Source organism: Lolium perenne, chromosome 2, assembly GCF_019359855.2.
Source record: "Lolium perenne isolate Kyuss_39 chromosome 2, Kyuss_2.0, whole genome shotgun sequence".
Classification (NCBI taxonomy): domain Eukaryota; kingdom Viridiplantae; phylum Streptophyta; class Magnoliopsida; order Poales; family Poaceae; genus Lolium; species Lolium perenne.
In genome coordinates, this window is record NC_067245.2 from 257,600,486 (window position 1) to 257,611,840 (window position 11,355).

Below are 11,355 nucleotides of genomic sequence, written 5' to 3' on the forward strand. Positions count from 1 at the left end.
TGGTTTAATGCGAGAATTAAAAAACCTATGGAACCTTATTTCCATTCTAGTAGTAATATTAGTATGAACTCTTTGAACACCATTGTTGCTAATGATATAGAAAATTCTAAGCTTGGGGAGGTCGGTTTTGATGAAAATGATCTCTTTAGCCCTCCGGGTATTGAGGAGAAAGTTTATGTTGATTATGATATGCCTCCCATATATGATGATTATAATGATAGTGGTATTTTGGTGCCGCCTACTATGGAGGATAAGTTTAATTATGATTACAATATGCCTCCTATATTTGATGATGAGAATAATAATGATAGCTACTTTGTTGAATTTGCTCCCACTACAACTAATAAAATTGATTATGCTTATGTGGAGAGTAATGATACTTTTATGCATGTGAATAAGAATGCTTTATGTGATACTTATATTGTTGAGTTTGTTCATGATGCCTCTAAAAGTTATTACGAGAGAGGAAAATATGGTTGTAGAAAATTTCATGTTACTAAAACACCTCTCTATATGCTGAAATTTTTGAAGTTACACTGGTTTTATCTTCCTATGCTTGTTACTTTGCTCTTCATGAACTTGTTTATTTACAAGATTCCTATGCATAGGAAGCATGTTAGACTTAAATTTATTTTGAATTTGTTTCTTGATGCTCTCTTTTGCTTCAACTCTTATTTCTTGCGTGAGCATCATTAAAATTGCTGAGCCCATCTTAATGGCTATAAAGAAAGAACTTCTTGGGAGATAACCCATGTGTTTATTTTGCTACTGTTTTGTTGTGTCTTGGAAGTTGTTACTACTGTAGCAACCTCTCCTTATCTTTATTTTATTGCATTGTTGTGCCAAGTAAAGTCTTTGATAGCAAGGTTGATACTAGATTTGGATTACTGCGCAGAAACAGATTTCTGTGTGTAACGAATCTGGGCAGAATTCTCTGTAGGTAATTCAGAAAAATCTGCCAATTTACGTGCGTGGTCCTCAGATATGTATGCAACTTTCATTCAATTTGAGCTTTTTCATCTGAGCAAGTTAAGTGCCTCTGTAAAATTCGTCTTTACGGACTGTTCTGTCTTGACAGATTCTGCCTTTTATTTCGCATTGCCTCTTTTGCTGTGTTGGATGGATTTCTTTGTTCCATTGACTTCCAGTGGCTTTGGGCAATGTCCAGAAGTGTTAAGAATGATTGTGTCACCTCTGAACATGTGAATTTTTGATTATGCACTAACCCTCTAATGAGTTTGTTTTGAGTTTGTTGTGGAGGAAGTTTTCAAGGGTCAAGAGAGGAGGAGGATATACTATGATCAAGAAGAGTGAAAAGTCTAAGCTTGGGGATGCCCCCGTGGTTCATCCCTGCATATTTCAAGAAGACCCAAGCGTCTAAGCTTGGGGATGCCCAAGGCATCCCCTTCTTCATCAACAATTTATCAGGTTTCTTCTCTTGAAACTATATTTTTATTCGGTCACATCTTATGTACTTTACTTGGAGCGTCTGTTTGTTTTTTGTTTTGTTTGAATAAATTCATGCTTGTGTGGGAGAGAGACACGCTCCGCTGTTGCATATGAACACATGTGTTCTTAGCTTTACTTTTATTGTTCATGGCGAAGGTTGAAACATCGTTGATTGTTATATGGTTGGAAACAGGAAATGCTTCATGTGGTAATTGGTATAATGTCTTGAATAATTTGATACTTGGCAATTGTTGTGCTCATATGGATCATGTTTAAGATCTTGCATCATGTACTTTGTTCCCATTAATGAAGAACTACATAGAGCTTGTTAAAATTGGTTTGCATGATTGTTCTCTAGAGTCTAGATATTTTCTGGTTAAGGTGTTTGAACAACAAGGAAGACGATGTAAAGTCTTATAATGCTTACAATATGTTCATATGTGAGTCTTGCTGCACCGTTTTATCTTGAGTTTGCTTCAAACAACCTTGCTAGCCTAGCCTTGTATTGAGAGAAATTCTTCTCATGCATCCAAATCCTTGAGCCAAAATCCATGCCATTTGTGTTCATCATACCTACCTACCACATGGTATTTCTCTGCCATTCCAAGCAAATACTTCATGTGCTACCTTTAAACAATTCAAAAGCTATTACCTCTTATTTGTGTCAATGTTTTATAGCTCATGAAGAAGTATGTGGTGTTTTATCTTTCGATCTTGTCATTTACTTTTGACAGACTTTCACAATGGACTAGTGGCTTCATCCGCTTATCCAATAATTTTGCAAAAAGAGCTGGCAATGGGGTTCCCAGCCCCGATTAATTAACTTGCATTAATAATTCTCTTCACATGTTTTGCTCTGATTCATCAGTAAGCAACTTAATTTTGCAAATAGACACTCCTCCATGGTATGTGAAATGTTGGAAGGCACCCGAGGATTCGGTTAGCCATGGCTTGAGAAAGCAAAGGTTGGGAGGAGTGTCATCTAAAAAATTAAAAATAAAAACTAAACTAAAGTACATGTGTAAACAAAAGAGAAGAGGGATGATCTACCTTGCTGGTAGAGATAACATCCTTCATGGGAGCCGCTCTTGAAAGTCTGGTTGATAAGGTAGTTAGAGTACCTGCTACCATTCGTTGACAACAACAAACACCTCTCAAAACTTTACTTTTATGCTCTCTATATGATTTCAAAACTTAAAAAGCTCTAGCACATGATTTAATCACTGCTTCCCTCTACGAAGGGCCTTTCTTTTACTTTTATATTGAGTCAGTTTACCTACTTCTTTCTATCTTAGAAGCAAACACTTGTGTCAACTGTGTGCATTGATTCTTACATGTTTACCTATTGCACTTGTTATATTGCTTTATGTTGACAACTATCCATGAGATATACATGTTACAAGTTGAAAGCAATTGCTGAAACTTAATCATCCTTTGTGTTGCTTCAATGCCTTTTACTTTGAATCTATTGCTTTACGAGTTAACTCTTATGCAAGAATTATTGATGCTTGTCTTGAAAGTACTATTCATGAAAAGTCTTTGCTATATGATTCAATTGTTTATTCATTGTCTTTACTATTGCTTTGAATCGCTGCATTCATCTCATATGCTTTACAATAATGTTGATCAAGATTATGTTGGTAGCATGTCACTTAAGAAATTATCATTGTTATCGTTTACCTACTCGAGGGCGAGTAGGAACTAAGCTTGGGGATGCTTGATACGTCTCAAACGTATCTATAATTTCTTATGTTCCATGCTAGTTTTATGACAATACGTACATGTTTTGTTCACACTTTATATCGTTTTGATCCGTTTTCCGGAACTAACCTATTGACGAGATCCCGAAGTGCCAGTTCCTGTTTTCTGCTGTTTTTGGTTTCAGAAATCCTAGTAAGGAAATATTCTCGGAATTGGACGAAATCAACGCCCAGCATCTTAGAATCACACGAAGATTCCAGAACACCCGAGAGCCGCCAGAGGAGGGCCCTGTGGGCCCCAGATGATAGGCTGGCGCGGCCAGGGGGTGGGCCGCGCCCCCCTACTGTGTCGTCGCCTCGTCAGCCCTCCGACTCCGCTTCTTCGCCTATTTAAAGGTCCCTGACCTAAATCTTCGATACGGAAAAGCCACGGTACGAGAAACCTTCCATAGCCGCCGCCATCGCGAAGCCAAGATCTGGGGGACAGGAGTCTCTGTTCCGGCACGCCGCCGGGACGGGGAAGTGCCCCCGGAAGGCTCCTCCATCGACACCACCGCCATTTTCATCACCGCTGATGTCTCCCATGAGGAGGGAGTAGTTCTCCATCGAGGCTAAGGGCTGTACCGGTAGCTATGTGGTTAATCTCTCTCTCTGTACCCCAATACAATGATCTCATGAATTGCTTTGCATGATTGAGATCCATATGATGAGCTTTGTATCACTATTAGTCTATGTGCTACTCTTGTGATGTTATTAAAGTAGTCTATTCCTCCTTCACGGTGTAATGGTGACAGTGTGTGCATCGTGTAGTACTTGGCGTAGGTTATGATCATAATCTCTTGTAGGTTATGGAGTTAATTATTACTATGATAGTATTGATGTGGTTTATTCCCCCTTCATAGTGTAAAGGTGACAGTGTGTATGCTCTGTTAGTACTCGGTTTAAATTGCAAAGATCTATTATGCTCTAAGGTTACTTAAATATGAATGCCGAATGTTGTGGAGCTTGTTAACTCCGGCATTGAGGTGCTCTTGTAGCCCTACACAACGAATGGTGTTCATTATCAAACAAGAGTATATGTAGCACAAAGGAAGAGAACTTATTTATTTATGTGATCAATGTTGAGAGTGTCCACTAGTGAAAGTATGATCCCTAGGCCTTGTTTCCAAATACTGCAATCATCGCTTGTTTACTGTTTTACTGCATCTTTACTTCCTGCAATATTACTACCATCAACTGCACGCCAGCAAGCACTTTTCTGGCGCCGTTACTACTGCTCATATTCATTCATACCACTTGTATTTCACTATCTCTTCGCCGAACTAGTGCACCTATACATCTGACAAGTGTATTAGGTGTGTTGGGGACACAAGAGACTTCTTGTATCGTGATTGCAGGGTTGCTTGAGAGGGATATCCTTGACCTCTTCCTCCCTGAGTTCGATAAACCTTGGGTGATCCACTTAAGGGAAACTTGCTGCTGTTCTACAAACCTCTGCTCTTGGAGGTCCAACACTATCTACAAGAATAGAAGCACCCGTAGACATCACTGCACCTCATCACCGCTGTAACATCTAGGGTTGAATCTTGATTGTTTGATAGGGGAAACTCTCCCGGTATTGATTACTCCTTGTTATTGATGCTATTGAGTGAAACCATTGAACCAAGGTTTATGTTCAGATTTTTATTCATCATCATATCACCTCTGATCATGTTCCATATGATGTCTCGTGAGTAGTTCGTTTAGTTCTTGAGGACATGGGTGAAGTCTAAATGTTAGTAGTGAACTATGTTGATTAATATTCAATGGTTTGATATTTAAGTTGTGGTGTTATTCTTCTAGTGGTGTCATGTGAACGTCGACTACATGATACTTCACCTTTATGGGCCTAGGGGAATGCATCTTGTATTCGTTTGCTAATTGTGGGGTTGCCGGAGTGACAGCAACCTGAACCCCCGTTGGTATATCGATGCAGGAGGGATAGCAGGATCTCAGAGTTTAAGGCTGTGGTTAGATTTATCTTAATTACTTTCTTGTATTTGCGGATGCTTGCAAGGGGTATAATCACAAGTATGTATTAGTCCTAGGAAGGGCGGTGCATTAGCATAGGTTCACCCACACAACACTTATCAAAACAATGAAGATTAATCAGCTATATGAAGCGAAAGCACTAGACTAAATTCCCGTGTGTCCTCAAGAACGTTTGGTCATTATAAGTAAACAAACCGGCTTGTCCTTTATGCTAAAAAGGATTGGGCCACTCGCTGCAGTTATTACTCTCGCATTTTACTTACTTGTACTTTATTCATCTTCTATATTAAAACCCCCTGAATACTTGTTTGTTTGTGAAATGTCAAAAAAAAAGAATACTTGTTTGTGAGCATTTACAGTGAATTCTTCATCGAAACTGCTTGTCAACACCTTCTGCTCCTCGTTGGGTTCGACACTCTTATTTATCGAACGTACTACGATACACCCCTACTTGTGGGTCATCAACTGCCTTCTCCATCTTTTCCTTTTCATCGGCATCCCCCTCTGGAGGTACTATGTTAAAATGTGCCATGAGCTTGGTCAGAATGCTGTTTTTGGCTACATCATCGATATAAAGACCTTGAGCTTCTTCCTCTGTAGACAGCTCTAGTCCCTTCGGCTTGTGCCATTCTCGAACGGTGATCGGGATGCAGTCCCTATCAAGCACTCCACATTGATTTATAAATGACTTTGCATGCTTCTCCGGAGCAAACGGTTTACCACTCTTATCGATATGGGTGATGTCGCGCCTAACACCGTCGTCCAACTTTTTGGCCGGGCCTCGCATCTTCGACTTTACAGAAGAAGTGCTCGATCCAGAGGGATAAAAAAGAAATAATTCATCGTCAATATAAATTAATTAGTTAATGCATCTAGTCAGCAGCGGCTTAATTTATATACATGGGTGATAACTACGGTTCCATCACCGGAGCCATTATGATGATTTTCTTCCTCACCGGAGCCATTAGGATCTTCTTTCTCATCGGAGCCATCTTCTCTTCGGTCAATATTCTCCGCTCCCTCACCGGAGTCATTCAAAAAAGTTGCGATGACATTGTCACCGCCATCATCTGGAATACCGTCGTCGCCATCATCCAGAGTACCGTGGGCTATGAGGTTAGCCATGAATTCTTCTTGGGATTCGTCTCTGTGTCCCTCCATGCTTTCTACAACGACTTGCAAGTTATATATAGGAACAATCATATGATCAAATTAAGGATAATGCAGAAAACTGAAATTGGAGTTACATATATAGTTATTAATTAAGGATCGATAATGTAGTGCTGAAAACAGATAGTGCAGTTACATGCATACATAGATCTTATTTATCCCTAATACATCGATCACTACTAGAACCTGTCAACGGCGCTGGCCGGATGCTGAACCGCGCCGGCCGAACACCCAAAGCCACGGAACAGTAACAAGGTCATAGCTAATGTGAGATTCCTGCGTAACTGATCATCCGGTCCTATACATGGTGTCTAACGCATACATGTAATGGCGAACGTGCTCGTCCTCCTCTATAATGCGCTGAGTTACCACCTCCTACAGGGCCGGCTCCCTCTGAAACAACCGTGGCCCACGCGACCTCCACCAGAGATTATCCGGGTCGACGACGGCACCCGGATTCCGCACCAAGGTGCGCGCCCCAGAAGATAACACCTCCCAGTGCCACTCCGGCGGAGCCCAGTCCCGGACCTCCCCCATCGACAGCATCTGCTCCAGAATGGACCCTCCACGACGCGGCGGCTGGCGCGGCATCGTTGCTACGAAACTAAATCGTATATGTACTAAAATAACTAAAAAAACATGATATTGTGCTAAATAAAATAACATGATATTGTGCTAAATAAAATAACTATATATACATACTAACTCTAACATTATTTTTACTTAACCACTATTTCTAAAATTATTTCTCACTAACAAATTTCACTAACAATTCTAACTAACAATTTAAACTAACATTAATACAAATATATTATTTCTAACTAACAAATTATTTCTAACTATTTCTAAATAATAAAATTTATCTAACAAATATTACTTTTTTCTAACATACAAAAATTTCTAACATACATAACACTAACTATTTTTCTAACTATTTTGCACTACTACTAAATTCACTACACTAATCTAACAAAAAAATTCTAACTATTTTTCTAACGAATTTACCAATACTACTAATTCACTACACTAATTAATCTAACAAAAAAATAAAAATAAAAACAAAAAATTAAGGACTTGGCCGGCCGGTCGGCCGGCCGGAAGAGGGAGAGGGAGGGGCGCGTGCCTTACCTGCGGAGGAGGCGCGGTGGCGGGGGCAGAGGCAGTGGCGCACGCGGCGACGGGCGGCGGCGGGAGACGCATGTGGGCGCGCGCGCGGCCGGGAGATGTGGCGGACGGAGAGGAGGGCGGCTGCAGGAGGGGCGGCGGAGGAGGCGGTGGCGCACGCGGCGGAGCACGGCGGCAGCGACGACAGCGCACGGCGACAGCGACGGCGCGACGTTTGGGCAGCCTGGCGGTGTCGTGCTCATTTGTCTCCGCGGGATTGATCTCCGCGGAGACGGAGGGGAGCAGTTATAGGGCACCCCCTTTGGTCCCGGTTCGTGGCATGAACCGGGACCAAAGGCCCCCCTTTGGTCCCGGTTTGTGCCACTAACCGAGACTGAAGGCCTATTTTCGCTGCGTTTTTCGCTGCGCGCGCAAAATAGGCCTTTGGTCCCGGTTCGTGGCACAAACCGGATCCAAAGGCCAATTTTTTAAATTGTTTTCGTTCCCGTATTATTTTAAATAAAAAAAGGGCTATGATACATCAAAATGTTCAGAAAAAATCTGTATCTAATAAAAGTGTAATTTACATATGAATTTGAATATAAATTGACATAACTAATGAATTTGAATTTGAAGCCATGTCCACCGCCACCGCCGCCGTGCCACACGTGTCTCTTCCACATGCCACGTGTCGCCGCCGCTTCCACGTGCCTCGCCCCGCCGGCGTGCGACGTGTAGACGCCGCTTCCACGTGCCATGCCCGCCGCTTTGCCGCGCCACGTGTCGCCGCCCCTTCCACGTGCCACCGCCGCCACCGCCGCCGCCGTGCCACACGTGTCCCTTCCTCGTGCCACGTGTCGCCTCCGCTTCCACGTGCTTCGTCCCGCCGCCGCCGGCGTGCGACGTGTAGACGCCGCTTCCACGTGCCATGCCCCGCCGCTTCCCCGCGCCACCTGTCGCCAAAGTTTCCGCGTCGCTTCGCGTGCTATAAAGCGCCGCGTGCGCGCGGAACCACACGTCGCCGTCGCCTCCGCTCATTCATCTCTGGGATGCCGCCGCGCCGTCGCGGCTCGTCCGGTTTCCATGGCGTCCGAGCGCGTCCGAACGGTAGGTTCAACGCCGAGATGCGCGTCGGTGGCTTCCGCCTCACCGTCGGCACGTACAACACCCCGGAGCTGGCGGCGCGCGCTTACGATGCGGCCGCGTGGCGATTTCGGCGGCCACGGCGCGACATGAACTTCCCAGACGTCGAATCGCTAGAGGAGACGGAGTTCCTCGCGCCGACGCCGTGCCTCTTCGACGACGAGGACCGTCGCCGCCACCGCCAGGTGCAGCGCCGGATCGCCATCGCCGAGCACGACGAGGAGTTGATGCGCCAGTGGAGGGCGTAGTTCCCCAACAACGTCGACAACACCGACGCGTTCTTCGCTGACCTCAGGGCACAACGCAGGTCCGACAGACGCCACCGTCGGGCCGTCGCCGAGTTCGAGCTCGACAACCCGAATAGAACTTGGGCCGACAACGACCCTCGGTGGGATGACATTTGGACCGAGACAACCTCCGACGATGAGTAGATCGACTAGACTAGTTGTTTATCTATTTTAATTGTATTTTCAATGAAATCGTTGTCGATTGTTTTAGTTTAAATTTAGTTTATATACCCCTTTTATCCCAGAGCTGGTGGCTTCATCATGGCTGATGCTGATGATGAGAAAGTTTCCCGCCACGACGGCGCACGGGAGGAAAAGGGCGGAAAACAATGGGCGGGAATAAAAAAATTATTATGATTGAATTGGAATTAAAGTACAAAGCTCAACTGAAAATTAAGATACATGGCCAGATTCGACTGTTGGAGTCATTCAGTCATACTCGTGCCAAGCCCTATAGTGGTGAGGTGTCTGTGGTGGTGGGAGTGTCGCGAGGCGTTTGAGAGCTTGGCGGCGGCTAGGGTTGGACGATGGGGGAGAAGAGCAGCACGTTGGTGGGGTTTTAAAGACGGCGACGGGCGTGCATTCAAGGCGCATGGGGAGGTGGGTGGACGCCGCGTGTCCAGTCGCCTCCTCGTCGGAACCTCCTCGGTTGATGCCGACGACCATCCAATACACGTCGTTTTTAATGTGATATGTCGCCTCCTGCCACTGCCAAGGGGACACCACCCGCAAAACCACCTGTGGTGCTTCCGGCTGGCGCGCCCGATCTGCACCCTTTGTGAAGGGGCCGTCACAGGGTTGTCGGTGCTTCTATTGAGCTTGAAAACGCGCCGGTGCTTTTTGGAGCGCGCTAGTGTGAGCCGAATCCCCCCCCCCCCCTCCCCAAATGCTATAGGGGCCGCTGGTGGAGATGCTCTAAGTTTAAGAAAACTGGGTGCATTTGGGAGCGCCATCCGAGCAGCAGGCCCTAAAACGATGCCGATGTCTGCCGGCGCATCCAATACTGCCCTTGTAGGTCTCATCTAAACAGTGTGTGCATGCATTGTATCACTTGTTTGTCTGTCCTAAAAGGTTAATAAGAGTATTCTAATCATTCATGGTTACGAACATCAACGCTCGTAGGTCAAATTCCTCCTATTTGTGCTAGTCCCATGCGTACACCTGTTACGTCCCACACACGTACACATGTTACGGCCATAATTGTATAAGTTCTTTAACTAATGGCTTTAGGTACACATCAATATCGTTGCCGGGTTGCTTCGGACCTTGAATGAGCACTAACATCATAATGAACTTCCGCTTCATGCACAATTAACGAGGAGGATATATACATAGAGTTACAGGCCAGTGCTATGACTGTAGTTTTGCTCTCCAAAAGGATTCATGTCATCTGTACTTAGACCAAGCCTTAAGTTCCTTGTGTGATCTGCAAAGTTCGGGAACTCTCTCTCAATTTTTCTCCACTGCGACCCATCAGCGGGGTGTCTCAACATCGCGTCTTTCTTACGGTCATTTTTGTGCCATCGCAACAACCTAGCATGCTCTTTATTTCTAAAAAAAATGTTTCAACCGTGGTATTATAGGAGCATACCACATAACCTTGGCAGGAACCCTCTTCCTGGGCCCTCGCCTTCAACATCACCAGGGTCATGTCGTCTGATCTTATATCGCAATGCAGTGCATACCGGGCATGTATCCAAATTCTCGTACTCACCGCGGTAGAGGATGCAGTCATTAATGCATGCATGTATCTTCTGCATGTCAAATCCTAGAGGTAGACAACCTTCTTCGCTTCATACATACTGGCGGACAATTCATTGCCCCTTGGAAGCTGCTACTTAATTATTTTCAGCAACTTTTCAAATTCGGAGACAGTCACGCTATTCTCCGCCTTCTATTACAACAATTCCAGTGTGCTACCTAGCTTTTTCTGGCCATCTTCGCAAGTTGGGTATGTCATTTTGTTCTGATTCTCTAACATCTGCTCAAACTGCAACCTTTCCTTTTCAGTTTTACAGTCTCATTTTACATCAGCAATGGCCCGACCAAGATCATCAGCGGGCTCATCTGATGCCTCTTGATCTTCTGCTTCCCTCGTTGCAGTATCATCGCATTCAGTGAATATGGGGTAGTTGTCATCATCCTCTTCTTCTTCATTGTATTCCATCATAACCTCTCTTTCTCCGTACTTGGTCTAACAATTGTAGTTGTGCATGAAACCAGCCCGAATCAGGTGGGTGTAAAGGTATGTCTAGGAAGAGTAATCTATCTTATTCTTACAGTTAACACATGGACAATACATAAAACCACCCCGTTTGTTTTCCTCAGCCACACGGGTAAAAAAATTCAGTCCCGCGGTGAACTTGTTATGGCGTCGATCATTGTACATCCATTGCCGATTCATCTGCATTATATAATTAAGTTTATTAAAAACTATTACAGAACATCATGAATAGTGAAGCGATGTATAT